This window comes from Palaemon carinicauda, chromosome 4, assembly GCF_036898095.1.
Source record: "Palaemon carinicauda isolate YSFRI2023 chromosome 4, ASM3689809v2, whole genome shotgun sequence".
Lineage (NCBI taxonomy): Eukaryota > Metazoa > Arthropoda > Malacostraca > Decapoda > Palaemonidae > Palaemon > Palaemon carinicauda.
In genome coordinates, this window is record NC_090728.1 from 170929049 (window position 1) to 170935044 (window position 5996).

Below are 5996 nucleotides of genomic sequence, written 5' to 3' on the forward strand. Positions count from 1 at the left end.
AATAGGGCAAACTGTATGACCTCTAAATGTCTAAAAGGTATATTAAAAACTAAAGTTTTTTTTTTTCTTTGAAACTTATATTCACGATTATGAGAAACTGTGGTTTCTAGTTTCACAGATTTCAAGTGTTTGACTTCTCAAAGCTGGGATGTTTAATGTATAACACATTTGGCGTAAGTTTTTAATATAAGAGCTGGTAAACCTAATGAAAGCTGTCTGCAACCAGAAACGTGATAATGCGACAGTATACCTGAAAACTGAGCAATTAAAGCTCGATATATTGAACGAAAGTCCTTCTGATATTGGGAGATACTGTACCACCAGTGTTGGCTAATACCTCTATTGTCAGTGTTTAGAGATTGTTTGGATGACTTTCTGAGGTTGATTAGTCTTAACGGCTGTTCCTCCAAGAAGCTCGTCAAATATTTTGGCGCTCTAATCCAGGGTATAGGATAAATTGAATGAGTATCTAGGGTATATCACCCATAAAAGCATTTGCACATGGAGTTCGAATAATTCATTAACAGGTTAGTCTGCGTAGTTTAAACTGTACATAGAGATCGCTTCGCATATTGTGCCTATTCATCTAAGTTAGATTTATTTTGTGGGTAGTAAGAACAGTTCTAGGTATTGGGAGTATTAGTGTATCGGTACTGTACAATGAAACTAGATTTTTTTGTCGAAGTAGTTTTGTCTGACCATTGGCAGCCTGGGAAATAGACTGAGTACACCGGGTTGTTAAACCACCAGTTTAGCTGTACATAAATTTTGAATAAAATTTTTTGCTTGCATCATGATCAGAAACAGTTTGAGTTTAAGAATGTTCGGTTTTGCATCCCTAGGTTTTATTCTTTCGTAATCTTAGTTTTCTCAAGGTTTTAAGCACAGAGAAAGTTGAAATATAATTTCAAACCCAGCAACAAAACCGGTGTCGCCTGGCCAGACCTGACTTGGAGAGATCATGCTCCTCTTGCCCTGAAAGGTGGCAGACGTTAAACAGCCGAGACATTGTAAGGATGGTTCGAATGTGAGGAGGGGGGATATTACCGATATCACTCGAAGAAATGCGATGAAGAGAGAACTTTTTTATTCTTTTAAGAAATGTAATCAAATATTTTGAAACTAATTCATCAAAAGATTTTTTAACTTTTTATGTATAAAATTTTCTTGAATAATATTGGAACTGACTAAGTTAATATTCATAACATGGAAATATCCTTCATTTGCATTTTCTTAAGCAATTTCTCTCTCTCTCTCTCTCTCTCTCTCTCTCTCTCTCTCTCTCTCTCTCTCTCTCTCTCTCTCTCTCTCTCTCTCCACATACACACTGTAACCTATGCATCATATGTAGGGGCTGATAATGTACCGTTTCAAATAGCACCTATTGGGTCACCAATCATTAATAAGTGGCCTTTGTTCAAAATTTCGAAGGTAATGAGGTTTAAAGGTTTTGTTGTTGATTTCAGTGTCTTCCTTTGATTTCGATCATGAGCCACGTAGCTCGGTGTGGTTGTGGTCAACTTTTGTCAAGGGCTACTTGGCTCCGGCCCTCGTAGAGAAAATGGTATTTGCTATATCAATTAAATTAGTTTAAGGTTGGAGATTTAAAATGCATCATCAGTTAACATAATCTATATTGCTTCAGAAGTGACTGGTGAAAATAAAATGTGAAATGACATGCAATGTAAGTTCATTGGTGCATTATTATAGTGATGATGTGGTAAATAGGATGTAGAGTATAACAGATTAAACTATCAACACATTGTTTACTCAAATTATCTGGTTCGATGTCAATAACCTTAGATGTCAGGATGACACAAAACTCCTAATCAATCAATCAAATTATCTGGGCAAGTCGCTCACTTCCAAGCGAACCCCCTTCCCTGGTGACGATTGCTCAATGCTCAAAGGCCCGAGCCTAGCAGGCTTCACCCTTCCAAAGGCGAAAGGAAATATTTCCTTAGCATTGGCTCTTCGTATTATTACGCTTTCATTTGTCGTTTCATGTCCTGATGTCCAACACTTTAAAAGTGTTCCCCCGGTAAGACCTTCAAGAAATCCATTACTCTCGATATTTGTTCAATCAGTCTCGCATATTTACTACGTTATTTATAGTTTTTATATAATTTTAAACACCTTGCAAGCAATCTGTATGAAATATTGTCATCTTAGTATTTTGTTTTTCATTTACTAAAAAACTTCCACCAGAGGGATCTCATCATAACTGTGAGACCTTTAAACCTCAAACATGTGGGGATGGGAGTAGAAGGATATAACCAGGTGGGGGGTTAAAGATGATGGTGGAGAGGTGGCAATTGGGTGATCTTAATGTATGGCTTGACGAGGTTTGCTCATTAACATTTATGAAGTGATTATGATGATGGTAATATCCCTATTGATAACATTTAATATCAATGATTCCAACTCGCAATGGAAACGGGCATATATCGTTCTAACATTGTTTTTAGGTGGCCACTGAACATCTTTGGAACAAGGGAATCTTCACCCGAAAGAAACGCAATTCCAACACTAACTTGCAAAGTAGTTAGCGGTGTTGTGTGATCCTTGGGAACATCGAAATAATATAAAATATTAGATTCAAGTAATATATATATTTATATATATATATATATATATATATATATATATATATATATATATATATATATATATATATACAAAGAGAGAGAGAGAGAGAGAGAGAGAGAGAGAGAGAGAGAGAGAGAGAGAGAGAGAGAGAGAGAGAGAGTTACAAGGATTTTGGATGTCTCAAAGACTTTTTAGTCCATTCACACAGAATCCATTTGCTCTTTGGTGGAGGGATTTAGTTTAAGCATTTGGAGAGTTCTTATGATCATATCTAACTTATTCTAGAGAGAGAGAGAGAGAGAGAGAGAGAGAGAGAGAGAGAGAGAGAGAGAGAGAGAGAGAGAGAGAGAGAGAGAGAGAGAGCAGCTGCTAGAATAATGCAAACAATGGATATATCATTCCGACGTATATTAATTGGAATAGTCAGTTCCCACAACATTTAAGGATGTTCCATATAAGAATGTAATGAGGAATTCAAATATATCGGTGTGATTATATTTTTCGATAAATGTTCTCGAAAACGATTGCATTTCATAAAAGAATAAGAGATAAGACCTCTCTATCTCTTTCATATATATATATATATATATATATATATATATATATATATATATATATATATATATATATATATATATATATATACTGTATATATATATATATATATATATATATATATATATATATATATATATATATATATATATATATATATACTAGTTTATTATAAGTCTACCGTACATATTCTTGTCGAATTCAGGAATCTGTTCTTAGACTTGAAAGCAACCCTTCTCCACTATGAGAGCTGATTAGTGAGTTTGCAACGCGTGGTTATTTATCATGAATATATATCAATAACAACGTGTTGCAAACACTAATCAGCTATCATAGTGGAGATGAGTTTATTTCAAATCTAAGAACAAATTCCTGAATTCGACAGGAATATGTACGGTAGACTTGTAATAAACTTGTATTTGTCTTCAGAGCATTGTGGTTGATATTTACATTAATTAAAATCAAAAGTGTTAGTCATATATATATATATATATATATATATATATATATATATATATATATATATATATATATATTAATATATATATATATATATATATATATATATATATATATATATATATATGTATATATATATATATATATATATATATATATATATATATATATATATATATATATATATATATATATATATTTTATTTTTTTTTTACTTGCCAAGTTACAACCCTATCTGTGTCAGATCTATCGGAGTCCAGACATAGATGGCTATATATGAAAGGTCTGGGACTCACTGACGGGTGTTGAAGTAGCAGGATCCTGCATGGTGAGGAGGAGGTATGCTGGCTGTTTAGTTCGCCACTCACCTGGCTGAAGTGGGGTCATTTCATTCATAAAAAATACCTGAAGTATATGCTCTATTTAATTGTAGCACTTCTTTGTCCCACATTTTGAGATTCCTCACCTCTAGCATCAGGGGCTTTTTGACCTCTTATTTTGAGGTGCCTTACTTCTAGCATTGGAAGTTCTTTGACCTCTATTTTGAGGTGCTTTATCCATAGCATTAGGTTTTTTTTACCTCTAATTTAGGTGCTTTAACTTTAGCTTTATGACCTCTATATTTTTAGGTGCCTTATCTCTAGCATTAGGGGCGTTTTACCTCTACTTCTAGGTACCTTTAGGGGCTTTATGACCTCTATATCGAGGTGCCTTATCTCTAGCATTAGGGGCTTTTTACCTCTTATTTTGAGGGTCCTTATCTCTAGCATTAGGAGATTTTTTACCTTTATTTTTAGGTGTCTTAATTTTAGATTTAGGGGCTTTATGACCTCTATTTTTCAGTGCCTTACCTCTAGCATTAGGGGCTTTTTTACCTCTATTTTAAGGTGCCTTATCTCTAGCATTAGAGCCTTTTTTACCTCTATTTTTAGGTGCTCTATCTCTAACATTAGGAGTTTTTTTACCTCCATTGTTATGCACCTTATCTCTAGCATTAGGGGCTTTTTTTACCTCTGTTTTGAGGTGCCTTATCACTAGCATTAGGGATTTTATGACCTCCATTTTAAGGTGCCTTATGTCGAGCATTAGGGGCTTTTAGACTTCTGATTTTAGGTGCCAGGTGCCTTATTTATAGCATTAGGGGATTTTTTTACCGATATTTTAGGTGCCTTATCTCTAGCATTAGAGTTTTTTTACCTGTATTTCAAGGTGCCTTATCTCTAGTGTTAGAGTATTTTTTTACCTCGATTTTAAGGTGCATTACTTCTAGCATTAGAGGCTCTTTCACCTCTATTTTTGGGTGCCTTATTTATAGCATTAGGGGCTTTTTTACCTCTATTTTTAGGAGCCTTATATATAGCATTAGGGGCTTTTTGACCTCGATTTTGAGGAGCATTACTTTTAGCATTAGAGGCTCTTTGACCTCTATTTTAGGTGCCTTATTTATAGCATTAGAGGCTCTCTGACCTCTATTTTAGGAGCCTTATTTATAGCATTAGAGGCTCTTTGACCTCTATTTTAGGAGCCTTATATATAGCATTAGGGGCTTTTTGACCTCGATTTTGAGGAGCATTACTTTTAGCATTAGAGGCTCTTTGACCTCTATTTTAGGTGCCTTATTTATAGCATTAGGGGCTTTTTACCTCTATTTTGATGTGCATTACCTCTAGCATTATAGTCTCTTTGACCTCTATATTTAGGTGCCTTATTTATAGCATTTGATGCTTTTTTACTTCGATTTTGAGGTGCATTACTTCAAGCATTAGAGGCTCTTTGACCTCTATTTTTAGAAGCCTTATATTTAGCATTAGGGGCTTTTTGATCTCGATTTTGAGGTACATTACTTTTAGCATTAGGGGCTTTTTGACCTCTCATTTTAGGTGCCTTATTTATAGCATTAGGGGCTTTTTGACCTCGATTTTGTGGTGCATTACTTCTAGCATTAGGGGGTCTTTGACCTCTATTTTTAGGTGCCTTATTTATAGTATTAGGGGCTTTTTGACCTCGATTTTGAGGTGCATTACTTGTAGCTTTAGAGGCTCTTTGACCTCTATTTTTAGGTGCCTTATTTATAGCATTAGGGCTTTTTGACCTCGAATTTGAGGTGCCTTACTTTTAATATTAGAGGCTCTTTGACCTCTCTTTTTAGGTGCCTTATTTATAGCATTAAGGGCTTTTTGACCTTGATTTTGAGGTGCATTACTTGTAGCTTTAGAGGCTCTTTGACCTCTATTTTTAGGTGCCTTATTTATAGCATTAGGGGCTTTTTGACCTCGATTTTGAGGTGCCTTACTTTTAATATTAGAGGCTCTTTTACCTCTCTTTTTAGGTGCCTTATTTATAGCATTAAGGGCTTTTTGACCTCTATTTTGAGGTGCATTACTTTTATCATT